This window comes from Apodemus sylvaticus, chromosome 22, assembly GCF_947179515.1.
Source record: "Apodemus sylvaticus chromosome 22, mApoSyl1.1, whole genome shotgun sequence".
NCBI lineage: Eukaryota > Metazoa > Chordata > Mammalia > Rodentia > Muridae > Apodemus > Apodemus sylvaticus.
In genome coordinates this window covers 2,513,568-2,525,697 of record NC_067493.1, presented here as the reverse complement: position 1 = coordinate 2,525,697, position 12,130 = coordinate 2,513,568, and the positions used below count along the sequence as shown (strand labels likewise).

Here is a 12,130-nt window from a genome sequence, read left to right as displayed (position 1 = left end):
GACCTGCTGAGACATCCAGACTTGGGGACTGAGAACTTCTGGATTCTTGGACTTTGCTTCCTATCCAGCTGTTGTGGAATAAGGCAGACTGCACCCTGTTAGTCTTTCTAATATATCCCCTTTCAGGACAGAGAGAGGGAGTGAGAGATTATTCTATGTCATCTTTTACTCTCTGAAACAAGAACCTCAAGTAGACTCGCTGTCCCATGAGCACTTTTCCCATTGCCTGTCTAATCAGTTGCCTATAATGTTTAACTCTAGACAATTGCATGTTGCAAGGTATTTCTCATGCATACACATTGAGGCTAGTGATTAGAACGGAGTGAGGAGGAGGACTCAGGAGAGAGACACAGGGAGGTGCTTGCAGGAGCCACAAGTGGGAGACGGGAGAGAGGCATAGCATACTAAGATGGGATCAGAAGTAAATATTTCTAAAGGTTAGAATATTGGGATGGAACTTTTAATATAATAGATTTGGTTTCGTATTACCTTAGTGGCATCTTGTACATGTGTTTTAATTATATTTAAATCTAATTGGCAAATTAACTACGTGTTGAGAGTCTGTTCTTCTGGGTAATTTGGGGCACCTTGGTTGAGGAACCAAAGGGACTGGTGGCCCTGGGGTAGTGTGACATTTGTGAAATGTGGGTCTACTGCCAATGGTGGACAGAGAACTCAGTTGAAATGCTGAGAAGCTGGAAGAGATTTTCTCTGAAGCAACAGTGAGAGCCCAGCTGATTGAGACTCTGTAGAGACCTGGTGAGTGTCTGGTGAGGCAGAAGAGATGTTAAGAGTGGCCCAGACTGCTCTAGAGAGTCTGAGGCAGTGACTAGATTCTTGAGAGCGTGGCTTGACCCTACCAAAGGGTTATATTGCTGCCTCTGCCAAGGATGTCACTGAGAGGGATGGTTACTTCTCTTGCAGTTAGAGTGGGTGAGGAACGTGTTGGCTCATTTTTTAATTAAATATTATTACAGCATCCAGAGTGATAGCATCTTATGTTGAGAAGCTTCACTCCTTTTCTGTTTGCATGTTTTGTTCTTTGAGCCTAGATTGTCCTGTATGGCCTAACTGTCCTGAAACTAGGTCTGACTACCAGGCTGGCCTTGAGGTCAAAGATCCCTTTGCCTCTGATTCTGTTGTTCCAGATCTGCTACTTTCCTTTGGGTTCTGGGTGAAAGGATTTTGCCACAAGACTGGTCAGAATCTTTCCTACTTAGGCAATGCAAACAGATGTTAGGATTGTGGGCTTATACCCAGCTACCCACAGTGTAATGGTTGGGAAGGGCCATGAAGTGTAGAGTAAAATCCACTAACTAGAGTTTTCTCTGAATCAAAGGTCAAGGACTTGCCCAACGAGTTCCATGGATAAATCCAAGAATATGATGCAGTTTTCTCCAAGTTTTGTTAAAGGTACATCAGATTCTGAAGAACATTCCCTGCCAAGTGCACCTGTATTGCCAGACCTCAGTACAAGAGTTTCCACGCCTGAGGCACGTTGTTTCTGTGGAGAGTCAAGCCACTGCTCTGAGAATGGCTGGTTTGCAGACTAGGATCTATAATCCTTTTGTGTACTTGAGAGCTTGGACAACCTGATATACTACCAAAGATTGAATTGTGCCATGAATTAGAGCACAGAGGTCTCACAGAGTGTGGCTTCAGGAGATGTGGATGACAACAACAACCCAGACAAAGGTACAGAGGAGCCAGATCAATCCTCACCAAGCTTGTTGAGGGAGAAAGAGCTGGCACTTGAGACCTGTGATGGTGGAGACTGCCCTGGCCAGGATTCTGCTTCTGACAGTCCCAGGAACCTAGGATGCTGGGCGTGGCTTCAAAGGGCTTTTAGTCAGAAGAAGTGAACAAGCCACCCAGAAATCTATTTGAAGATCAGGAGCCCTGATGTGTGCTAAGAGTTGCATTTAGGAGATTTTCTGTCAGCGCCTCTATTATAGCGATGGCCCAAACAAAGCAATTTTGTCTATACAGTCATCCGGTGTTTGTTTGCTTGTTTATTTACAGCATTCTTAAAAAGTGTTAAAGAGCTAGAAATTTCTGTTCTTTGAAATGATCCAAGGGCAAAGATGGAGGGTAGAGTGGACCCAGATGAGGATATTCTATTCTTTCCTACCTTCGGTTACAGGAGTAACTGGTGGTTTGTTTTAAAAAAGTCCTTAGGAGACTTCGACATCCTGGTTTTCATGTGTGTTGGGACATAAAAGAACCAGTACACAGGGAGTAACCTGGAGCACTTTAGGAAAACTCTCTGCTTAATCAACATGGTTGAGGAGTGATTTTCCCAGATGCTTCCTTTACAAATTAATCTAGGGGCCACCTGCAACTTCCATTTTACCCCTTCTTCCTTCTGTGTAGACTAGACTAGCCCTGAACTCAGATTTACTTTGCCTTGTTTCTCTAGTATGGGGATTAGAGGCCTGTGCCACAACTTCTGCACAGGAGAATCCTTCTGTTTTCTACAATTTCCTCTGGAAATTTCAATATCACTTGTGGACAAACCTGCAGAAACAGGACTGGCTAAGTTGGAAGCTCAGGGTAGTACTGGCCCTGACACAGAAAACCCAGGTCCCTGGCCTTGAGAGTTTGTCTCTCTTTTATGTGCTTGCTCTCTTTGAAGAGGTTTGTGTTTTACAAGTCTGACTTCTGCTTTTGGTCTTCCTTAAAGTTTAATCCCTCAGTAGGCTAAGCCATGTACAAGGCTAAAGAATGATTGCACAGCTCTCAGTGTCAAGAGGACAATTAAATATCATTTCTTACACTTGGTTTGCTGAACTTCATTTTTTAGGAAGTGTATGTAGAAAGTAAAATAAACACTCCACAGAAATACCGAATAGCATGTTTTCCTTTGAATATTCAATATTTGCAATACTTCACATCACCTAGAACTTTCAACCAAGGTGGAATCTTGCATACACTCAGAGAATGACTCATCCCTTGGCACCAGGCTGTTCTGTCAGTATTTAGGAGAACACCCTGGGTTCAAATCAATTCCCATTGCAGCTTGCTGGGCATAAACTGATTTGGTTGACAAAATGAAAGCACCAAGATACAACATCACGGATGCTGTTGGAAATGATTTCAGCTCACGTAAGCCAACAGCCACAAGAACTTGGTTGTGTGGGAAATTCGCAGCTAATAGAGCCCTGAGCTTCCAAAGATGTGCACAGACCATTGCCATTCCTCTATGGAGGAAGAGCAGCCCTACAGCGACCCCTGCTGTGAAGAAGTGGAAGCACCTGGAGCTCATAGTCAGAGCTGTGGATCTAGGGATCATTGTAGATACTGGATTCTTGGTCCCTACTCAAACTGTGGCCTCAGCAAGTATAGAAAAGCCGACAAGGGAACTAAGTATGGACCTGCCCTGCCAGGATTCCAAGACTCTCCTAAAACTCGGGGTGTATGAGTGAGTCCACTGGGTTCGTCCTGTGTTTTCCCTGTCTGTCAAGTGTACTCTTGTGCCATGGCCCCAAGGCAACAGGGAAACTACAGCCAGATGAAACAACCAGCTGAGGCAGAATACCAGTTGAGCACTTGTCTGTGCCATCTGGAAAATCTTAGGCAAACAGAAAGGAAAGCAGCTGCAAGGAGATTTGTGTTTGCACAGAGTTTATTACATTGTGTGAGAGGGGGACAGTGTGGGAAATCTTGGCACACTTGTAGGGCTGAAGGTGTCATTTACCTATGGTAGGCACAATAAAGTCTGCTTTTTGAAATGTCAGAAGGCTGAGCTGTCAGGAAAAAAATCTCAGCACCTGCAATGAATCTCTATCCTCCAACCTGGGCACTATGCCTTTTGGTCAGCCTTTAGGAGCACAAGTTCCAGAACCAGAGCTCCAGTGGAATTCCACCTCTGCCTGCCTGTCACAATCCAATCCAGTCAGCAAAGCGAATGCTCAGAGGAGCAAAAACACATATGAGGTTTCAAATCACCTTCGAAAAACAACTCAGGCCTACTGACAGCCTAGCTGAACTTGGCTTGGGGGACAAGTCATAGCTCCTAGAGAAGGGGATCCAAGGTGTGAGCACGGAGATCACCACCACCTGGAGTGCCAGTGCTGCAGCCCCATCTGTGGCGAAGAATTCGCTGGGTTGCAGCTCTGTAGGAAAAATTGAGAATTTGCAAAAGGAGATTTTAGGCTTCTAGCCAGGCCTCATTCCATGGTTCTGGCTCCTGCATTGCTCTCAACCACCACAACCATCCTACATGACAGTAGTTCCTTAGAGGGGAGCAAGCTAATTCAAATAAAATAAAATAATAAAATATCAACCCTAATATGAGTTACATCAGATTGGCTCCTCTCTGTTATTTTGTACATGACTAACATTTCCCTAGCACTACACTTCTCTTCTCACCTTGGTGGAAATCACTTTGTAGACCAGGCTACTAACAGAGATCCACCTGCTTGATTCACTCCCATAGTGTTTGCATTAAAGGTCTAAGTCGCCACACCCAGCAGAAGACACTCACCTTTAATTCAGAGATTGAATCTGGAACACACACTTTTAATTGGGGCCACGACTTCATCTTGAGGCCTGAGAACACAGAAGAAGTCACTTTTCACATTGCCTGCTTTCCCTCTCCTAGCTAACAAATATTATTACTACTAGATAGCAAGACTTAGGACTTCCCTGGCTCTTGCATTGCCCTCAACCACCACAACCATCCAGCATGATAGTGGTTTCTTGGAGGGGACCAAGCTTATTCAAATAAAGTAAAATAATACAGTAACAACCCTACTATGAGTTACATCACATCGGCTCCTATCTGTTATTTTGTAGCTCACTAACATTTCCCTAGCACTACACTTTTCTTCTCAAATCGTTGGAATTCACTTTGTAGACCATGCTACTAACAGAGATCCACCTGCTTGATTCACTCCCATAGTGCATGGATTAAAGGTCTGAGTCGCCACACCTAGGAAAAGACACTCACCTTTAATCCAGAGATTGAATCTGGAACACACACCTTTAATTTGGGCCACACCTTCATCTTGAGGCCTATATAAGAACAGAGAGGAAGTACGGTTTCACATTGCCTGCTTGCTCTCTCCTAGATAACAACACTTAAGACTTCCCTGGCATTATTGCTTACTTGTCTGTGCTTCCGTCTTCTACTGAAGACCAACTGAGACGTCCAGCCTCAGGGACTGAGAACTTCTGGATTCTTGGACTTTGCTTCCCATCCAGCTGTTGTGGAATAAGGCAGACTGCATTCTGTAAGTCATTCTAATATCATCCCCTATCAGGAAAGAGAGAGTGAGTGAGAGATCATTCTATGTGATCTTTTACTCTTTAAAACAGGCACACCAAGTAGATTCACTGACCCATGAGCACTTCCTCCATTGCCTGTTTCATCAGTCCACTATAATTTTAACTCTAGACAATTGCATCCAGAGTAATAGGATCTTAATTTGAGAAGCTTCCCTCCTTTCTTGTTTGCTTGTTTGGATATTTTAGCCTAGGTTTTAATCTGTAGCCCTAGCTGTCTTGAAACTAGGTCTGACTACCAGGTTGGCCTTGAGATCAGAGATGCACCTGCTTCTACTTCTATCCCCAATCTGCTTCTTTCCTATAGGTGCTGAGACTAAATTATCACACCACCAGACTGGGCAGAATCTTGCCTCCTTAGGCAATGCAAATAGATGCTACTATTGAGGGTTTAACACCCAATTTTGCACAGTGTAATGCTTGGGAGGGTGTAATTAACTAACTGGAGATATTTCTCTATATCAGAAGGTCAAGAACTTACCCTCAGTATTCCATGGATAACCTGAAGTTTCTGAGGGAGTACCTTCTCAGTTTTGTCAAAAACACAACAGATTCCGAAGAGCATGGACTGTCGAGTGCACGTGATTTTCCAGCTGTGAGTTCAGGATCTACCACGTCTCAGCCACTTTCTTTCTGTGGAGAGCCAAACCACAGCTATGATGATGGCTGGATTTTTTATTGTGATCTACACCCCTTTTACCATATTTTTGAGAGCTTGGACAACCTGAGATACAGCAGCAGATGGAATTGTGCCATGAAGGGTATAGAGATCTTCCAGACTGAGAATCAGAGGGAGCTACAAGTGTCCTCAAGAGATGTGGACAATGACAGAAACAAAGGTATAGCAGAGCCAGACCAACCCTCGCCAAGTTTGCTCAGGAAGAAAGGCCTGGAACTTGAAACCTGTGATGGTGGAGGCTGTACTGACCAGGATCCTGCTTCTGACATTTCCAGGAATCTAGGCTACTGGGCATGCCTTCAAAGGGCTTTTGGCCAGAAGAAGAAGAAGTGAAAAAAATTAATCCAGAACTCTGTTTGGGGGCCAGGAACCCTGATGCCTACTAAGACTTGCAATTAGGGGATCGTCTCTCAGCTCCTGTATCACAGCAAAGGCCCTCACAAGACAACTGTGTCTTTGCAGCCAGCTATTTCATGTTTGCTATTTTACAGCTTTCTTAATAAAAGTGTTGAAATGCTGGAAATTTGTGTTCTTCTTTATATGGACCTAGGGAAAAAATGAACTGTGGTGTGGATACAGATCAGGATACACTGTTCTCTCAACCAGGCACCGCAAATAGATTTGTTGGCACATTATCCCTTTTCCTTTGCCGGTCTAATCAGTTGCCTATTATGTTTAACACTAGACAACTGCATCCAGAGTCAGAGGATTTTACTTTGAGAACTTTCAGTCTTTTGTTTTGTTTTCTTGTTTTGTTTTTTGAGCCTTGGTCACACTACTAAATGTGTTTTTTTTTTTTTAAGAAGTTTTAAGACTTTCTTAAGATACCTGGTTCTCAGGTGTGCTGGGCCATAAGATAACCAGCACACAGGGAGTAACCTTGAGAACATTGAGAAACCCCTGTGCTGAATCAACGTGGATGACAACTGTGTAGAAACACAACATACCCCTTAGAAACAATGGTGATCAGAGAGGACCTGAAAACAAAATGAAATTGGGTCTGGATCACATTTCTCATGTACTGGCACATAAGCACCAGGGGTTCTGTCCAGTGTTTCCTCTACTCTTTCTGGACTCTAGGTTTTTGCAAAGGATCCTACTACAGCCTGAGAAAGTCTGGTTCCTTTTGAAAAGTAAAGCACCTAGAAACAAAATTAACTATGTTGTCTGCAATCAAGGTATGATTTAGGCTCAGCCTGCTGACAGCACAGCATCATATCTCCTGCACATACACACACTCTAATGCCAAGCATTTTGTTAGGTGTCTAGGCACAAGGGGTCTAGACCTTGGGTTTGCACAAAATCCCACTGTGACCTGCCTGGCAGTGTCTGATCCTGTCAGTAAAACGAAAGCACCTAGAAACAAAATCATGTATAAGGTTTGAAATTGCTAACAGATTTCAACTCAGAGGTTGTTGACAACCTAGTGAAAATTGCATAGGCAGCAAGTCTCAAATACTCATGGATAAAGATGACCAGGGGTAGCTTGACAGTGCACAGTGCTAGCTCCTGTGTGCCCTCTCCTGGAAGCAGTCACAGGCTTGGAGCTTGGAGCCAAGAAACATTGATCCTTCTGGCCAGACTTATTCATTGGCCAGGCTCTTTTTCTAACTACCACCAGTGTGGCCATGAGGTGCCAAATCATTTAAGTTCAGATCCAATTTAGAGAACCTGACCTGTGCTTAAATACAGGTAAAGTAACAGTCTTGTACCTAACATTAGCTTCCACATTGCCCCCCAACAACAAAACCCTGTCCCCAGGCTAATCCCCAACAAGACCGCCATTTCCAGGTTACACTTTCGACAAGACCTGCAACTTCAGGTCATTCCACCAACAAACCCACATCCCCAGGTTACAAGCCAACCCCTTGCCTAACCTTCACCAACGCAGAGAAAAACAAAAATTAAGTTTATGATGTGACTCCCAGTACCAGGCAACTTGTTAAAGGCCACAGAAGCTTTCCAATTGGATGCTTACACCTGGACTCCCTGCTTACAGCTTTCTATAAAGCCTTGCCCTGATGGACATATAGGGTTAGCCTCCCAATACACACACAAACTGTCCTGAGTGAATGTGCTATGAGGCAGGGATGAATGCAAGCTAGCTGGAGTAAATACCTTGCTGTGAGTTGCATCAATTAGCTCCTCTCTGTGTTTTGGAGATCGCTAACATCTCCCTGACACTACAGACAAAGGAGTAGGCAGATTAATTATGGACTTAACCAGGATCACAAAGTTGGCCTCAAACCCTGCATGTGTGAGTGACAATCCATCAGTTAGCATCTTCTGGCATGTTACAAACTGGACAAGTGTTCACCAAGAAGATAGCCATGGAGCGACTGCAGAAACGAAGCCAAGCTTGAGAAAGTCAGCTCAGAGAGCAGAGCTTTGGTGTCCTGGACAGTGCTGTCCTGGAAAAGCCTCTTCACAAGGAAAGAAATGCAGCTCCAGTTGAGATTCTGGCAGAGGGCAGTTTTGTAGACCTCCAGAGGAGGGCAGCGAGGCCGTTAGGCAGCTGATTCTGTACAAGTGCAGAGCCTAAAGGGTTCCTTTGTCAAAGACAGCTTTACCATGTATTCAACAATGAAAAGAAAGTGACAAATTTTCAGCATTTAGAAACAACAGGGTGCAAAGATTGTTGTAACTCAACAGACCCCCCAGGGATTGAGCTCAGGTGCACAACCCCTCAGCACACAGCTTGATGAAAGATTGATGCAAGAGCATGAGGTTTATTTTTCCATGTTCTTGGGGTCACTCACCCTCGCAGGGAGAGTTCCCCCTGAACACAGAAAGCAGACATCCACATACCCACTGTAGTTCAGGGAAGCCTGGAGCCCAGCTATCCCAGGAGATCCCTGCCTGCCTTCTGTGCAGACAGAGACTACAGGATGGAAAAGTTATGTTTATTCATTTCAAAGGTAGGACATAAAATGTGAAACAGACAGAGAGGCTGGGTAGTGGGGTATGGAGAGGAGAGTCTGTGTCCTGAAGCTTCATCTCTACACTTAGCTGTTTCCCCTGACCATCTCTCTGCTGGGAATACAGGATTAGCAACTGCTCACGATGCCAGCAAAAGAAAGTAGTCTTAATAGGATTTCCAAACAGATCATGTTGACATGTTCCTTTAATCTCAGAACCAGGGAGGCAGAGGCAGGAAGATCTTTGATTGGTGGTCACTTTGGTCTACAAAGCAATTTTCAGAACAGCCATGGTTACACAGAGAAATACACTCTGTGATCTCTATTCTGTGTTGTCAACTTGATTACATCTTGAAATATGCAAAATCCAAAACATAAGGACACACCTTCAATGGATTTGTTGTTTAATTTGTAGAAGGTGATCAGGATCTTTGAAGTAGGAACACTATCATTAAATGCATGTCTCTGTGACCTTGAAAGACAGAGGCCTTTAATCTGGATATGGAGCAAGAAATTGACATAACTGTGTCATTGTGATTGTTATTGTTTCTATGAGCCAGGGTTTGTCTGCAATACCACTGGTTATATAGGAATGCACGTTGTAGACCATGCTATGCACAGAGATCCAGCTTCCTGATTCACTCCCATAGTGCTTGGATTAAAGGCATGAGTCACCACACCCAGTAGAAGACACGCACCTTTAATCCAGACTGAATCTGGAACACACACCTTTAACTTGGGCCACAACTTCATCTTGAGGCCTATATAAGAACACAGAGAAAGCAAGTTTTCACATTGCCTGTTTGCTCTCTCCTAGATAGCAAGTCATATTGCTTAGCTGGCATTAGAGCTTGCTTCTCTGTGATTCCATCTTCTACTGAGGACCAGCTGAGACACCCAGCTTCGGTGACTGAGATCTTCTGGATTCTTGGATTTTGAATCCTATCCTGTTTTATGGAATAAGACAGACGGCATCATGTAAGTCAATCTAATATATTGCACTATCAGGAAAGAGAGAGTGAGTGAGAGATCATTTTATGTGATCTTTTGCTCTCGAAAATAGGCACCCGAAATAGACTCGCTGGCCCATGAGCACTTTCCCCATTGCCGGTCTAATCAGTTGCCTATAATGTTTAACTCTAGACAATTGCATGATGTTGAAAGATATTTCCTATCCATTCACATTGAGGTGGTGAGAGGCTAGTGATTAGAAGGAAGTGAGGAGGAGGAGCTAGGGAGAGAGACACAGGGAGATGCATGCAGGAGCCATGAGTGGGAGAGGGTAGAGATACAGCATGTCAAGATGGTATCAGAGGTAAATATATCTAAAGGTTAGACTATTGGGAAAGAACTTTTACTATAACAGATGGCTTTGTTATTACCTTATTGACATCTTGAAATTTTTAAAAATATATTTAAATCTAATTGGCAAATTAATTAATTAAGTGTTGAGAGTCTGTTCTTCTGGGCAATTTGAGGCACCTTGGTTGGGGAACCAACAGAACTGGTGTCCCACAGTTAGTGTGACATGTGTGAAACGTGGGTCCCCTGCATATGGCAGAGAGAGAGAACTCAGCTGAGATGCTGAGAAAGCTAGTTGGAAGAGATTGCCTCAGAGGCAAAAGTGAGATCACGTCTAAAGGTGGAGCAGCTGTGGAGACCTGGTAAGTGTCAGGTGATGCAAGAAGTGGCCTGGACTGCTCTAGAATGTCTGAGGCAGTGACCAGATTATTGATAGCCTGACTTGACCCTAACAAAGGGTTAGATTGCTACCCCTTCCAAGGACTTCACTGAGTGGACTGGTTGTCTCTCCTGTAGTTATGGTGGGTGAGGAATGTATTGGCTCATTTTTTTATTAAATATCAATACAACATCCAGAGAGATATCATCTTATATTGATCAGCTTCACTCCTTTGTTTTTTGTTTTTTGTTTTGTTTTATTCTTTGAGCATAGGCATTCCTGTATAGCCCTGGCTGTCATGAAAGTAGGTCTGACTACCAGGATGGCCTTGAGATCAGAGATCCACATGCCTCTGATTCTGTTGGGAGAAGCCATGGAGTATAGAGTACAATCCACTAACTAGAGTCTTCTTTGAATCAGAAGGTTGAGGACTTGGCCACTGAGTTCCATAGATAAAGCCCAGGAGATGATGCAGTCCTCTCCCAGTTTTGACAAAGATACATTAGATTTTGAAGAACATGCACTGACAAGTGCACCTGTCTTGCCAGCCCCGAGTAGAAGGTGTTCCACGTCTGATCCATGTTGTTTCTGTGGAGAGTCAAGCCACTGCTCTGAGGATGGCTGGTTTGCAGACTGGGGTCTATACTCCTTTTGTGTATTTGCGACCTTGGACTACCTGAGATACGACCAAAGATAGAATTGTGCCATGAAGAAGAGCACAGAGGTCTCCCAGATTTTGAGTCAGAGGAACACACATGTGGCTTCAGTAGATGTGGACAACAACAACCAAGACAAAGATATAGAGGAAGTAGACCAACCCTCACCAAGCTTGCTGAGGGAGAAAGGGCTAGAACTTGAGACCTATGATAGTGGAGACTGCCCTGAACAGGATCCTGTTTCTGACAGTCCCAGGAACCTAGGATGCTGGGCGTGGCTTCAAAAGACTTTTGGCCAGAAGAAGAAGAAGTGAACAAGCCACCCAGAACTCTCTTTGGTGTCCAGGAGCCCTGATGCCTGCTAAATCTTGCAATTAGGGAATCATCTGTCAGCTCTTCTATTAAAGCAAAGGAACACTCAAGGCAATTGTGTCTTTGCAGCCATTTGGTGTTTGTTTGTTTATCTCATTCTTAATAAAAGAGTTAAAAGCTGGAGATTTGTGTTCTCTTAGAAATGGGCCAAGGGATAAACGAAGGATGGAGTAGAGACAGATGGGGATAGTCTACTTTTTCCTACATTTGGTTACAGGAGTAACTGGTGGTTTGTCTTAAAGGAAGTCCTTAGGAGAATTTGGCATCCTGGTTTTCATGGGTGTTGGGATATAAAAGAAGCAAAACACAGGGAATAGCCTTGAGCACTTTGGGAAATCTCTCTGCTTAATCAACAAGGTTGAGGAGTGATCCACTCACGTGCTTCTTTACAAAATAATCTGGGCGCCATCTGCAACTTCCATTTTACTCCTTCTTCCTTCTGTGTAGACTAGACTAGCCTTGAACTCAGATTTACTTTGCCTTGTATCGCTAGTATGGGGATTAGTGGCCTGTGCCATCACTTCTGCACAGGAGAATC

At 44.0% G+C, this 12,130-nt stretch overlaps 1 protein-coding gene and 1 pseudogene across 1 annotated transcript in view; one reads left to right on the top strand and one right to left on the bottom strand.

The window, feature by feature from the left end:
- LOC127672654 (zinc finger protein 431-like) overlaps positions 1–12,130 on the bottom strand; it is a 263,925-nt gene that overhangs the window by 13,941 nt on the left and 237,854 nt on the right. The gene's annotated exons all lie outside the window — the stretch shown is intronic.
- Positions 3,051–11,534, top strand: LOC127673162 (uncharacterized; annotated as a pseudogene).